Here is a 16,757-nt window from a genome sequence, read left to right on the forward strand (position 1 = left end):
GTTCAGTGGGTTTTAAAAAAAGAAGAAATAATATTTGTTTCTATGAAAACAAGATGTGAATTCAGCAGAAAAGCATTTCTACAGTAGGAAGATGAACAATGTAATATTTTAGCACAAATTACCCTGTTGAAAGAAAACATGGCCTTCAGTGCTGATACGGCAGTGGAAGTTTATTTTGGTAATTTCTTTATTTCTTGAGTGTCACCAACGGAAATGCTTTGAGAAAGTGATCATTGAAAATAGCACAGATTACCACTTAAATATTTAGTGCTATTGTAAATCAAAAGGAAAGCTGAATACTCAATGCAAAAACAAGATGCGTTCCAAGGCAAAAGTGTGTATGGTCTTTTGCTGTATGTTATTATTTCTAGCAGAGTACTTTATCTTCACGGTTGATTACCCCAAAAAAATATTTTTTCATCATCGGGGGTTTTACGTCTTTACTGCAAGGAGAAAACTTATTTTTGTTGTGAAACGTGTTTTCAACCATTATTGTTGGGTGAGTGTGATCGATATTTTGCTTTTCATCCAACGAATGATTTAAAATGCATTTCTTTGTTATTTCTTTACAAACAACTACAATCATAACAGAAACAACGACACCAACTGTTACTCCAAAATCAACAACAGCTTCAACAACAACAGTGTCACCTCCCACAACTTCTACACCTCCAACACCATCGACTCCTGTGACTACCACAACTGGAACGCCACAAACTACAGGTAATCAACGGTTTTCCTAACGACGAATAACAAAATCAATACTCAATGTATAATTTCCTCAAATTACCAATATTCTGGTTTACTAACCCCACTCTCTTCAAGAACAACACTGTCCTGGACTTCAATAATCTACACATTCAGTGGGTTTTAAAAAAAGAAGAAATAATATCTGTTTCTATGAAAACAAGATGTGAATTCAGCAGAAAAGTATTTCTACAGTAGGAAGATGAACAATGTAATATTTTAGTACAAATTACACTGTTGAAAGAAAACATGGCCTTCAGTGCTGATATGGCAGTGGAAGTTTGTTTTGGTAATTTCTTTATTTGTTGAGTGTCACCAACGGAAATGCTTTGAGAAAGTGATCATTGAAAATAGAACAGATTTCCACTTAAATATTTAGTGCTATTTTAAATCAAAAGGAAAGCTGAATACACAATGAGAAAACAAGATGCGTTCCAAGGCAAAAGTGTGTATCGTCTTTTGTTGTATGTTATTATTTCTAGCAGAGTACTTTATCTTCACGGTTGATCTCCCCAAAAAAATATTTTTTCATCATCGGGGGTTTTACGTCTTTACTGCAAGGAGAGAACTTACTTTTTGTTGTGAATCGTGTTTTCAACCATTATTGTTGGGTGAGTCTTGATCGATATTTTGCTTTTCATCCAACGAATGATTTAAAATGCATTTCTTTGTTATTTCTTTACAAACAACTACAATCATAACAGAAACAACGACACCAACTGTTACTCCAAAATCAACAACAGCTTCCACAACAACAGTGTCACCTCCCACAACTTCTACACCTCCAACACCATCGACTCCTGTGACTACCACTACTGGAACGCCACAAACTACAGGTAATCAACGGTTTTCCTAACGACGAATGACAAAATCAATACTCAATGTATAATTTCCTCAAATTACCAATATTCTGGTTTAATAACCCCACTCTCTTCAAGAACAACACTGTCCTGGACTTCAATAATCTACATGTTCAGTGGGTTTTAAAAAAAGAAGAAATAATATTTGTTTCTATGAAAACAAGATGTGAATTCAGCAGAAAAGCATTTCTACAGTAGGAAGATGAACAATGTAATATTTTAGCACAAATTACCCTGTTGAAAGAAAACATGGCCTTCAGTGCTGATACGGCAGTGGAAGTTTATTTTGGTAATTTCTTTATTTCTTGAGTGTCACCAACGGAAATGCTTTGAGAAAGTGATCATTGAAAATAGCACAGATTACCACTTAAATATTTAGTGCTATTGTAAATCAAAAGGAAAGCTGAATACTCAATGCAAAAACAAGATGCGTTCCAAGGCAAAAGTGTGTATGGTCTTTTGCTGTATGTTATTATTTCTAGCAGAGTACTTTATCTTCACGGTTGATTACCCCAAAAAAATATTTTTTCATCATCGGGGGTTTTACGTCTTTACTGCAAGGAGAAAACTTATTTTTGTTGTGAAACGTGTTTTCAACCATTATTGTTGGGTGAGTGTGATCGATATTTTGCTTTTCATCCAACGAATGATTTAAAATGCATTTCTTTGTTATTTCTTTACAAACAACTACAATCATAACAGAAACAACGACACCAACTGTTACTCCAAAATCAACAACAGCTTCCACAACAACAGTGTCACCTCCCACAACTTCTACACCTCCAACACCATCGACTCCTGTGACTACCACAACTGGAACGCCACAAACTACAGGTAATCAACGGTTTTCCTAACGACGAATGACAAAATCAATACTCAATTTATAATTTCCTCAAATTACCAATATTCTGGTTTAATAACCCCACTCTCTTCAAGAACAACACTGTCCTGGACTTCAATAATCTACATGTTCAGTGGATTTTAAAAAAAGAAGAAATAATATTTGTTTCTATGAAAACAAGATGTGAATTCAGCAGAAAAGCATTTCTACAGTAGGAAGATGAACAATGTAATATTTTAGTACAAATTACACTGTTGAAAGAAAACATGGCCTTCAGTGCTGATACGGCATTGGAAGTTTATTTTGGTAATTTCTTTATTTCTTGAGTGTCACCAACGGAAATGCTTTGAGAAAGTGATCATTGAAAATAGCACAGATTGCCACTTAAATATTTAGTGCTATTGTAAATCAAAAGGAAAGCTGAATACTCAATGCAAAAACAAGATGCGTTCCAAGGCAAAAGTGTGTATGGTCTTTTGCTGTATGTTATTATTTCTAGCAGAGTACTTTATCTTCACGGTTGATTACCCCAAAAAAATATTTTTTCATCATCGGGGGTTTTACGTCTTTACTGCAAGGAGAAAACTTATTTTTGTTGTGAAACGTGTTTTCAACCATTATTGTTGGGTGAGTGTGATCGATATTTTGCTTTTCATCCAACGAATGATTTAAAATGCATTTCTTTGTTATTTCTTTACAAACAACTACAATCATAACAGAAACAACGACACCAACTGTTACTCCAAAATCAACAACAGCTTCAACAACAACAGTGTCACCTCCCACAACTTCTACACCTCCAACACCATCGACTCCTGTGACTACCACAACTGGAACGCCACAAACTACAGGTAATCAACGGTTTTCCTAACGACGAATAACAAAATCAATACTCAATGTATAATTTCCTCAAATTACCAATATTCTGGTTTACTAACCCCACTCTCTTCAAGAACAACACTGTCCTGGACTTCAATAATCTACACATTCAGTGGGTTTTAAAAAAAGAAGAAATAATATCTGTTTCTATGAAAACAAGATGTGAATTCAGCAGAAAAGTATTTCTACAGTAGGAAGATGATCAATGTAATATTTTAGTACAAATTACACTGTTGAAAGAAAACATGGCCTTCAGTGCTGATATGGCAGTGGAAGTTTGTTTTGGTAATTTCTTTATTTGTTGAGTGTCACCAACGGAAATGCTTTGAGAAAGTGATCATTGAAAATAGAACAGATTTCCACTTAAATATTTAGTGCTATTTTAAATCAAAAGGAAAGCTGAATACACAATGAGAAAACAAGATGCGTTCCAAGGCAAAAGTGTGTATCGTCTTTTGTTGTATGTTATTATTTCTAGCAGAGTACTTTATCTTCACGGTTGATCTCCCCAAAAAAATATTTTTTCATCATCGGGGGTTTTACGTCTTTACTGCAAGGAGAGAACTTACTTTTTGTTGTGAATCGTGTTTTCAACCATTATTGTTGGGTGAGTCTTGATCGATATTTTGCTTTTCATCCAACGAATGATTTAAAATGCATTTCTTTGTTATTTCTTTACAAACAACTACAATCATAACAGAAACAACGACACCAACTGTTACTCCAAAATCAACAACAGCTTCCACAACAACAGTGTCACCTCCCACAACTTCTACACCTCCAACACCATCGACTCCTGTGACTACCACAACTGGAACGCCACAAACTACAGGTAATCAACGGTTTTCCTAACGACGAATGACAAAATCAGTACTCAATTTATAATTTCCTCAAATTACCAATATTCTGGTTTAATAACCCCACTCTCTTCAAGAACAACACTGTCCTGGACTTCAATAATCTACATGTTCAGTGGATTTTAAAAAAAGAAGAAATAATATTTGTTTCTATGAAAACAAGATGTGAATTCAGCAGAAAAGCATTTCTACAGTAGGAAGATGAACAATGTAATATTTTAGTACAAATTACACTGTTGAAAGAAAACATGGCCTTCAGTGCTGATACGGCATTGGAAGTTTATTTTGGTAATTTCTTTATTTCTTGAGTGTCACCAACGGAAATGCTTTGTGAAAGTGATCGTTGAAAATAGCACAGATTACCACTTAAATATTTAGTGCTATTGTAAATCAAAAGGAAAGCTGAATACTCAATGCAAAAACAAGATGCGTTCCAAGGCAAAAGTGTGTATGGTCTTTTGCTGTATGTTATTATTTCTAGCAGAGTACTTTATCTTCACGGTTGATTACCCCAAAAAAATATTTTTTCATCATCGGGGGTTTTACGTCTTTACTGCAAGGAGAAAACTTATTTTTGTTGTGAAACGTGTTTTCAACCATTATTGTTGGGTGAGTGTGATTGATATTTTGATTTTCATCCAACGAATGATTTAAAATGCATTTCTTTGTTATATCTTTACAAACAACTACAATCATAACAGAAACTACGACACCAACTGTTACTCCAAAATCAACAACAGCTTCCACAACAACAGTGTCACCTCCCACAACTTCTACACCTCCAACACCATCGACTCCTGTGACTACCACTACTGGAACGCCACAAACTACAGGTAATCAACGGTTTTCCTAACGACGAATGACAAAATCAATACTCAATGTATAATTTCCTCAAATTACCAATATTCTTGTTTACTAACCCCACTCTCTTCAAGAACAACACTGTCCTGGACTTCAATAATCTACATGTTCAGTGGGTTTTAAAAAAAGAAGAAATAATATTTGTTTCTATGAAAACAAGATGTGAATTCAGCAGAAAAGCATTTCTACAGTAGGAAGATGAACAATGTAATATTTTAGCACAAATTACCCTGTTGAAAGAAAACATGGCCTTCAGTGCTGATACGGCAGTGGAAGTTTATTTTGGTAATTTCTTTATTTCTTGAGTGTCACCAACGGAAATGCTTTGAGAAAGTGATCATTGAAAATAGCACAGATTACCACTTAAATATTTAGTGCTATTGTAAATCAAAAGGAAAGCTGAATACTCAATGCAAAAACAAGATGCGTTCCAAGGCAAAAGTGTGTATGGTCTTTTGCTGTATGTTATTATTTCTAGCAGAGTACTTTATCTTCACGGTTGATTACCCCAAAAAAATATTTTTTCATCATCGGGGGTTTTACGTCTTTACTGCAAGGAGAAAACTTATTTTTGTTGTGAAACGTGTTTTCAACCATTATTGTTGGGTGAGTGTGATCGATATTTTGCTTTTCATCCAACGAATGATTTAAAATGCATTTCTTTGTTATTTCTTTACAAACAACTACAATCATAACAGAAACAACGACACCAACTGTTACTCCAAAATCAACAACAGCTTCAACAACAACAGTGTCACCTCCCACAACTTCTACACCTCCAACACCATCGACTCCTGTGACTACCACAACTGGAACGCCACAAACTACAGGTAATCAACGGTTTTCCTAACGACGAATAACAAAATCAATACTCAATGTATAATTTCCTCAAATTACCAATATTCTGGTTTACTAACCCCACTCTCTTCAAGAACAACACTGTCCTGGACTTCAATAATCTACACATTCAGTGGGTTTTAAAAAAAGAAGAAATAATATCTGTTTCTATGAAAACAAGATGTGAATTCAGCAGAAAAGTATTTCTACAGTAGGAAGATGAACAATGTAATATTTTAGTACAAATTACACTGTTGAAAGAAAACATGGCCTTCAGTGCTGATATGGCAGTGGAAGTTTGTTTTGGTAATTTCTTTATTTGTTGAGTGTCACCAACGGAAATGCTTTGAGAAAGTGATCATTGAAAATAGAACAGATTTCCACTTAAATATTTAGTGCTATTTTAAATCAAAAGGAAAGCTGAATACACAATGAGAAAACAAGATGCGTTCCAAGGCAAAAGTGTGTATCGTCTTTTGTTGTATGTTATTATTTCTAGCAGAGTACTTTATCTTCACGGTTGATCTCCCCAAAAAAATATTTTTTCATCATCGGGGGTTTTACGTCTTTACTGCAAGGAGAGAACTTACTTTTTGTTGTGAATCGTGTTTTCAACCATTATTGTTGGGTGAGTCTTGATCGATATTTTGCTTTTCATCCAACGAATGATTTAAAATGCATTTCTTTGTTATTTCTTTACAAACAACTACAATCATAACAGAAACAACGACACCAACTGTTACTCCAAAATCAACAACAGCTTCCACAACAACAGTGTCACCTCCCACAACTTCTACACCTCCAACACCATCGACTCCTGTGACTACCACAACTGGAACGCCACAAACTACAGGTAATCAACGGTTTTCCTAACGACGAATGACAAAATCAATACTCAATTTATAATTTCCTCAAATTACCAATATTCTGGTTTAATAACCCCACTCTCTTCAAGAACAACACTGTCCTGGACTTCAATAATCTACATGTTCAGTGCATTTTAAAAAAAGAAGAAATAATATTTGTTTCTATGAAAACAAGATGTGAATTCAGCAGAAAAGCATTTCTACAGTAGGAAGATGAACAATGTAATATTTTAGTACAAATTACACTGTTGAAAGAAAACATGGCCTTCAGTGCTGATACGGCATTGGAAGTTTATTTTGGTAATTTCTTTATTTCTTGAGTGTCACCAACGGAAATGCTTTGAGAAAGTGATCATTGAAAATAGCACAGATTGCCACTTAAATATTTAGTGCTATTGTAAATCAAAAGGAAAGCTGAATACTCAATGCAAAAACAAGATGCGTTCCAAGGCAAAAGTGTGTATGGTCTTTTGCTGTATGTTATTATTTCTAGCAGAGTACTTTATCTTCACGGTTGATTACCCCAAAAAAATATTTTTTCATCATCGGGGGTTTTACGTCTTTACTGCAAGGAGAAAACTTATTTTTGTTGTGAAACGTGTTTTCAACCATTATTGTTGGGTGAGTGTGATCGATATTTTGCTTTTCATCCAACGAATGATTTAAAATGCATTTCTTTGTTATTTCTTTACAAACAACTACAATCATAACAGAAACAACGACACCAACTGTTACTCCAAAATCAACAACAGCTTCCACAACAACAGTGTCACCTCCCACAACTTCCACACCTCCAACACCATCGACTCCTGGGACTACCACAACTGGAACGCCAGAAACTACAGGTAATCAGCGGTTTTCCTAACGACGAATGACAAAATCAATACTCAATGTATAATTTCCTCAAATTACCAATATTCTTGTTTACTAACCCCACTCTCTTCAAGAACAACACTGTCCTGGACTTCAATAATCTACATGTTCAGTGGGTTTTAAAAAAAGAAGAAATAATATTTGTTTCTATGAAAACAAGATGTGAATTCAGCAGAAAAGCATTTCTACAGTAGGAAGATGAACAATGTAATATTTTAGCACAAATTACCCTGTTGAAAGAAAACATGGCCTTCAGTGCTGATACGGCAGTGGAAGTTTATTTTGGTAATTTCTTTATTTCTTGAGTGTCACCAACGGAAATGCTTTGAGAAAGTGATCATTGAAAATAGCACAGATTACCACTTAAATATTTAGTGCTATTGTAAATCAAAAGGAAAGCTGAATACTCAATGCAAAAACAAGATGCGTTCCAAGGCAAAAGTGTGTATGGTCTTTTGCTGTATGTTATTATTTCTAGCAGAGTACTTTATCTTCACGGTTGATTACCCCAAAAAAATATTTTTTCATCATCGGGGGTTTTACGTCTTTACTGCAAGGAGAAAACTTATTTTTGTTGTGAAACGTGTTTTCAACCATTATTGTTGGGTGAGTGTGATCGATATTTTGCTTTTCATCCAACGAATGATTTAAAATGCATTTCTTTGTTATTTCTTTACAAACAACTACAATCATAACAGAAACAACGACACCAACTGTTACTCCAAAATCAACAACAGCTTCAACAACAACAGTGTCACCTCCCACAACTTCTACACCTCCAACACCATCGACTCCTGTGACTACCACAACTGGAACGCCACAAACTACAGGTAATCAACGGTTTTCCTAACGACGAATAACAAAATCAATACTCAATGTATAATTTCCTCAAATTACCAATATTCTGGTTTACTAACCCCACTCTCTTCAAGAACAACACTGTCCTGGACTTCAATAATCTACACATTCAGTGGGTTTTAAAAAAAGAAGAAATAATATCTGTTTCTATGAAAACAAGATGTGAATTCAGCAGAAAAGTATTTCTACAGTAGGAAGATGAACAATGTAATATTTTAGTACAAATTACACTGTTGAAAGAAAACATGGCCTTCAGTGCTGATATGGCAGTGGAAGTTTGTTTTGGTAATTTCTTTATTTGTTGAGTGTCACCAACGGAAATGCTTTGAGAAAGTGATCATTGAAAATAGAACAGATTTCCACTTAAATATTTAGTGCTATTTTAAATCAAAAGGAAAGCTGAATACACAATGAGAAAACAAGATGCGTTCCAAGGCAAAAGTGTGTATCGTCTTTTGTTGTATGTTATTATTTCTAGCAGAGTACTTTATCTTCACGGTTGATCTCCCCAAAAAAATATTTTTTCATCATCGGGGGTTTTACGTCTTTACTGCAAGGAGAGAACTTACTTTTTGTTGTGAATCGTGTTTTCAACCATTATTGTTGGGTGAGTCTTGATCGATATTTTGCTTTTCATCCAACGAATGATTTAAAATGCATTTCTTTGTTATTTCTTTACAAACAACTACAATCATAACAGAAACAACGACACCAACTGTTACTCCAAAATCAACAACAGCTTCCACAACAACAGTGTCACCTCCCACAACTTCTACACCTCCAACACCATCGACTCCTGTGACTACCACTACTGGAACGCCACAAACTACAGGTAATCAACGGTTTTCCTAACGACGAATGACAAAATCAATACTCAATGTATAATTTCCTCAAATTACCAATATTCTGGTTTAATAACCCCACTCTCTTCAAGAACAACACTGTCCTGGACTTCAATAATCTACATGTTCAGTGGGTTTTAAAAAAAGAAGAAATAATATTTGTTTCTATGAAAACAAGATGTGAATTCAGCAGAAAAGCATTTCTACAGTAGGAAGATGAACAATGTAATATTTTAGCACAAATTACCCTGTTGAAAGAAAACATGGCCTTCAGTGCTGATACGGCAGTGGAAGTTTATTTTGGTAATTTCTTTATTTCTTGAGTGTCACCAACGGAAATGCTTTGAGAAAGTGATCATTGAAAATAGCACAGATTACCACTTAAATATTTAGTGCTATTGTAAATCAAAAGGAAAGCTGAATACTCAATGCAAAAACAAGATGCGTTCCAAGGCAAAAGTGTGTATGGTCTTTTGCTGTATGTTATTATTTCTAGCAGAGTACTTTATCTTCACGGTTGATTACCCCAAAAAAATATTTTTTCATCATCGGGGGTTTTACGTCTTTACTGCAAGGAGAAAACTTATTTTTGTTGTGAAACGTGTTTTCAACCATTATTGTTGGGTGAGTGTGATCGATATTTTGCTTTTCATCCAACGAATGATTTAAAATGCATTTCTTTGTTATTTCTTTACAAACAACTACAATCATAACAGAAACAACGACACCAACTGTTACTCCAAAATCAACAACAGCTTCCACAACAACAGTGTCACCTCCCACAACTTCTACACCTCCAACACCATCGACTCCTGTGACTACCACAACTGGAACGCCACAAACTACAGGTAATCAACGGTTTTCCTAACGACGAATGACAAAATCAATACTCAATTTATAATTTCCTCAAATTACCAATATTCTGGTTTAATAACCCCACTCTCTTCAAGAACAACACTGTCCTGGACTTCAATAATCTACATGTTCAGTGGATTTTAAAAAAAGAAGAAATAATATTTGTTTCTATGAAAACAAGATGTGAATTCAGCAGAAAAGCATTTCTACAGTAGGAAGATGAACAATGTAATATTTTAGTACAAATTACACTGTTGAAAGAAAACATGGCCTTCAGTGCTGATACGGCATTGGAAGTTTATTTTGGTAATTTCTTTATTTCTTGAGTGTCACCAACGGAAATGCTTTGAGAAAGTGATCATTGAAAATAGCACAGATTGCCACTTAAATATTTAGTGCTATTGTAAATCAAAAGGAAAGCTGAATACTCAATGCAAAAACAAGATGCGTTCCAAGGCAAAAGTGTGTATGGTCTTTTGCTGTATGTTATTATTTCTAGCAGAGTACTTTATCTTCACGGTTGATTACCCCAAAAAAATATTTTTTCATCATCGGGGGTTTTACGTCTTTACTGCAAGGAGAAAACTTATTTTTGTTGTGAAACGTGTTTTCAACCATTATTGTTGGGTGAGTGTGATCGATATTTTGCTTTTCATCCAACGAATGATTTAAAATGCATTTCTTTGTTATTTCTTTACAAACAACTACAATCATAACAGAAACAACGACACCAACTGTTACTCCAAAATCAACAACAGCTTCAACAACAACAGTGTCACCTCCCACAACTTCTACACCTCCAACACCATCGACTCCTGTGACTACCACAACTGGAACGCCACAAACTACAGGTAATCAACGGTTTTCCTAACGACGAATAACAAAATCAATACTCAATGTATAATTTCCTCAAATTACCAATATTCTGGTTTACTAACCCCACTCTCTTCAAGAACAACACTGTCCTGGACTTCAATAATCTACACATTCAGTGGGTTTTAAAAAAAGAAGAAATAATATCTGTTTCTATGAAAACAAGATGTGAATTCAGCAGAAAAGTATTTCTACAGTAGGAAGATGATCAATGTAATATTTTAGTACAAATTACACTGTTGAAAGAAAACATGGCCTTCAGTGCTGATATGGCAGTGGAAGTTTGTTTTGGTAATTTCTTTATTTGTTGAGTGTCACCAACGGAAATGCTTTGAGAAAGTGATCATTGAAAATAGAACAGATTTCCACTTAAATATTTAGTGCTATTTTAAATCAAAAGGAAAGCTGAATACACAATGAGAAAACAAGATGCGTTCCAAGGCAAAAGTGTGTATCGTCTTTTGTTGTATGTTATTATTTCTAGCAGAGTACTTTATCTTCACGGTTGATCTCCCCAAAAAAATATTTTTTCATCATCGGGGGTTTTACGTCTTTACTGCAAGGAGAGAACTTACTTTTTGTTGTGAATCGTGTTTTCAACCATTATTGTTGGGTGAGTCTTGATCGATATTTTGCTTTTCATCCAACGAATGATTTAAAATGCATTTCTTTGTTATTTCTTTACAAACAACTACAATCATAACAGAAACAACGACACCAACTGTTACTCCAAAATCAACAACAGCTTCCACAACAACAGTGTCACCTCCCACAACTTCTACACCTCCAACACCATCGACTCCTGTGACTACCACAACTGGAACGCCACAAACTACAGGTAATCAACGGTTTTCCTAACGACGAATGACAAAATCAGTACTCAATTTATAATTTCCTCAAATTACCAATATTCTGGTTTAATAACCCCACTCTCTTCAAGAACAACACTGTCCTGGACTTCAATAATCTACATGTTCAGTGGATTTTAAAAAAAGAAGAAATAATATTTGTTTCTATGAAAACAAGATGTGAATTCAGCAGAAAAGCATTTCTACAGTAGGAAGATGAACAATGTAATATTTTAGTACAAATTACACTGTTGAAAGAAAACATGGCCTTCAGTGCTGATACGGCATTGGAAGTTTATTTTGGTAATTTCTTTATTTCTTGAGTGTCACCAACGGAAATGCTTTGTGAAAGTGATCGTTGAAAATAGCACAGATTACCACTTAAATATTTAGTGCTATTGTAAATCAAAAGGAAAGCTGAATACTCAATGCAAAAACAAGATGCGTTCCAAGGCAAAAGTGTGTATGGTCTTTTGCTGTATGTTATTATTTCTAGCAGAGTACTTTATCTTCACGGTTGATTACCCCAAAAAAATATTTTTTCATCATCGGGGGTTTTACGTCTTTACTGCAAGGAGAAAACTTATTTTTGTTGTGAAACGTGTTTTCAACCATTATTGTTGGGTGAGTGTGATTGATATTTTGATTTTCATCCAACGAATGATTTAAAATGCATTTCTTTGTTATATCTTTACAAACAACTACAATCATAACAGAAACTACGACACCAACTGTTACTCCAAAATCAACAACAGCTTCCACAACAACAGTGTCACCTCCCACAACTTCTACACCTCCAACACCATCGACTCCTGTGACTACCACTACTGGAACGCCACAAACTACAGGTAATCAACGGTTTTCCTAACGACGAATGACAAAATCAATACTCAATGTATAATTTCCTCAAATTACCAATATTCTTGTTTACTAACCCCACTCTCTTCAAGAACAACACTGTCCTGGACTTCAATAATCTACATGTTCAGTGGGTTTTAAAAAAAGAAGAAATAATATTTGTTTCTATGAAAACAAGATGTGAATTCAGCAGAAAAGCATTTCTACAGTAGGAAGATGAACAATGTAATATTTTAGCACAAATTACCCTGTTGAAAGAAAACATGGCCTTCAGTGCTGATACGGCAGTGGAAGTTTATTTTGGTAATTTCTTTATTTCTTGAGTGTCACCAACGGAAATGCTTTGAGAAAGTGATCATTGAAAATAGCACAGATTACCACTTAAATATTTAGTGCTATTGTAAATCAAAAGGAAAGCTGAATACTCAATGCAAAAACAAGATGCGTTCCAAGGCAAAAGTGTGTATGGTCTTTTGCTGTATGTTATTATTTCTAGCAGAGTACTTTATCTTCACGGTTGATTACCCCAAAAAAATATTTTTTCATCATCGGGGGTTTTACGTCTTTACTGCAAGGAGAAAACTTATTTTTGTTGTGAAACGTGTTTTCAACCATTATTGTTGGGTGAGTGTGATCGATATTTTGCTTTTCATCCAACGAATGATTTAAAATGCATTTCTTTGTTATTTCTTTACAAACAACTACAATCATAACAGAAACAACGACACCAACTGTTACTCCAAAATCAACAACAGCTTCCACAACAACAGTGTCACCTCCCACAACTTCTACACCTCCAACACCATCGACTCCTGTGACTACCACAACTGGAACGCCACAAACTACAGGTAATCAACGGTTTTCCTAACGACGAATGACAAAATCAATACTCAATTTATAATTTCCTCAAATTACCAATATTCTGGTTTAATAACCCCACTCTCTTCAAGAACAACACTGTCCTGGACTTCAATAATCTACATGTTCAGTGGATTTTAAAAAAAGAAGAAATAATATTTGTTTCTATGAAAACAAGATGTGAATTCAGCAGAAAAGCATTTCTACAGTAGGAAGATGAACAATGTAATATTTTAGTACAAATTACACTGTTGAAAGAAAACATGGCCTTCAGTGCTGATACGGCATTGGAAGTTTATTTTGGTAATTTCTTTATTTCTTGAGTGTCACCAACGGAAATGCTTTGAGAAAGTGATCATTGAAAATAGCACAGATTGCCACTTAAATATTTAGTGCTATTGTAAATCAAAAGGAAAGCTGAATACTCAATGCAAAAACAAGATGCGTTCCAAGGCAAAAGTGTGTATGGTCTTTTGCTGTATGTTATTATTTCTAGCAGAGTACTTTATCTTCACGGTTGATTACCCCAAAAAAATATTTTTTCATCATCGGGGGTTTTACGTCTTTACTGCAAGGAGAGAACTTACTTTTTGTTGTGAATCGTGTTTTCAACCATTATTGTTGGGTGAGTCTTGATCGATATTTTGCTTTTCATCCAACGAATGATTTAAAATGCATTTCTTTGTTATTTCTTTACAAACAACTACAATCATAACAGAAACAACGACACCAACTGTTACTCCAAAATCAACAACAGCTTCCACAACAACAGTGTCACCTCCCACAACTTCTACACCTCCAACACCATCGACTCCTGTGACTACCACAACTGGAACGCCACAAACTACAGGTAATCAACGGTTTTCCTAACGACGAATGACAAAATCAATACTCAATTTATAATTTCCTCAAATTACCAATATTCTGGTTTAATAACCCCACTCTCTTCAAGAACAACACTGTCCTGGACTTCAATAATCTACATGTTCAGTGGATTTTAAAAAAAGAAGAAATAATATTTGTTTCTATGAAAACAAGATGTGAATTCAGCAGAAAAGCATTTCTACAGTAGGAAGATGAACAATGTAATATTTTAGTACAAATTACACTGTTGAAAGAAAACATGGCCTTCAGTGCTGATACGGCATTGGAAGTTTATTTTGGTAATTTCTTTATTTCTTGAGTGTCACCAACGGAAATGCTTTGTGAAAGTGATCGTTGAAAATAGCACAGATTACCACTTAAATATTTAGTGCTATTGTAAATCAAAAGGAAAGCTGAATACTCAATGCAAAAACAAGATGCGTTCCAAGGCAAAAGTGTGTATGGTCTTTTGCTGTATGTTATTATTTCTAGCAGAGTACTTTATCTTCACGGTTGATTACCCCAAAAAAATATTTTTTCATCATCGGGGGTTTTACGTCTTTACTGCAAGGAGAAAACTTATTTTTGTTGTGAAACGTGTTTTCAACCATTATTGTTGGGTGAGTGTGATTGATATTTTGCTTTTCATCCAACGAATGATTTAAAATGCATTTCTTTGTTATATCTTTACAAACAACTACAATCATAACAGAAACTACGACACCAACTGTTACTCCAAAATCAACAACAGCTTCCACAACAACAGTGTCACCTCCCACAACTTCTACACCTCCAACACCATCGACTCCTGTGACTACCACTACTGGAACGCCACAAACTACAGGTAATCAACGGTTTTCCTAACGACGAATGACAAAATCAATACTCAATGTATAATTTCCTCAAATTACCAATATTCTTGTTTACTAACCCCACTCTCTTCAAGAACAACACTGTCCTGGACTTCAATAATCTACATGTTCAGTGGGTTTTAAAAAAAGAAGAAATAATATTTGTTTCTATGAAAACAAGATGTGAATTCAGCAGAAAAGCATTTCTACAGTAGGAAGATGAACAATGTAATATTTTAGCACAAATTACCCTGTTGAAAGAAAACATGGCCTTCAGTGCTGATACGGCAGTGGAAGTTTATTTTGGTAATTTCTTTATTTCTTGAGTGTCACCAACGGAAATGCTTTGAGAAAGTGATCATTGAAAATAGCACAGATTACCACTTAAATATTTAGTGCTATTGTAAATCAAAAGGAAAGCTGAATACTCAATGCAAAAACAAGATGCGTTCCAAGGCAAAAGTGTGTATGGTCTTTTGCTGTATGTTATTATTTCTAGCAGAGTACTTTATCTTCACGGTTGATTACCCCAAAAAAATATTTTTTCATCATCGGGGGTTTTACGTCTTTACTGCAAGGAGAAAACTTATTTTTGTTGTGAAACGTGTTTTCAACCATTATTGTTGGGTGAGTGTGATCGATATTTTGCTTTTCATCCAACGAATGATTTAAAATGCATTTCTTTGTTATTTCTTTACAAACAACTACAATCATAACAGAAACAACGACACCAACTGTTACTCCAAAATCAACAACAGCTTCCACAACAACAGTGTCACCTCCCACAACTTCTACACCTCCAACACCATCGACTCCTGTGACTACCACAACTGGAACGCCACAAACTACAGGTAATCAACGGTTTTCCTAACGACGAATGACAAAATCAATACTCAATTTATAATTTCCTCAAATTACCAATATTCTGGTTTAATAACCCCACTCTCTTCAAGAACAACACTGTCCTGGACTTCAATAATCTACATGTTCAGTGGATTTTAAAAAAAGAAGAAATAATATTTGTTTCTATGAAAACAAGATGTGAATTCAGCAGAAAAGCATTTCTACAGTAGGAAGATGAACAATGTAATATTTTAGTACAAATTACACTGTTGAAAGAAAACATGGCCTTCAGTGCTGATACGGCATTGGAAGTTTATTTTGGTAATTTCTTTATTTCTTGAGTGTCACCAACGGAAATGCTTTGAGAAAGTGATCATTGAAAATAGCACAGATTGCCACTTAAATATTTAGTGCTATTGTAAATCAAAAGGAAAGCTGAATACTCAATGCAAAAACAAGATGCGTTCCAAGGCAAAAGTGTGTATGGTCTTTTGCTGTATGTTATTATTTCTAGCAGAGTACTTTATCTTCACGGTTGATTACCCCAAAAAAATATTTTTTCATCATCGGGGGTTTTACGTCTTTA

Source organism: Lepisosteus oculatus, chromosome 7, assembly GCF_040954835.1.
Source record: "Lepisosteus oculatus isolate fLepOcu1 chromosome 7, fLepOcu1.hap2, whole genome shotgun sequence".
Classification (NCBI taxonomy): Eukaryota; Metazoa; Chordata; class Actinopteri; order Semionotiformes; family Lepisosteidae; genus Lepisosteus; species Lepisosteus oculatus.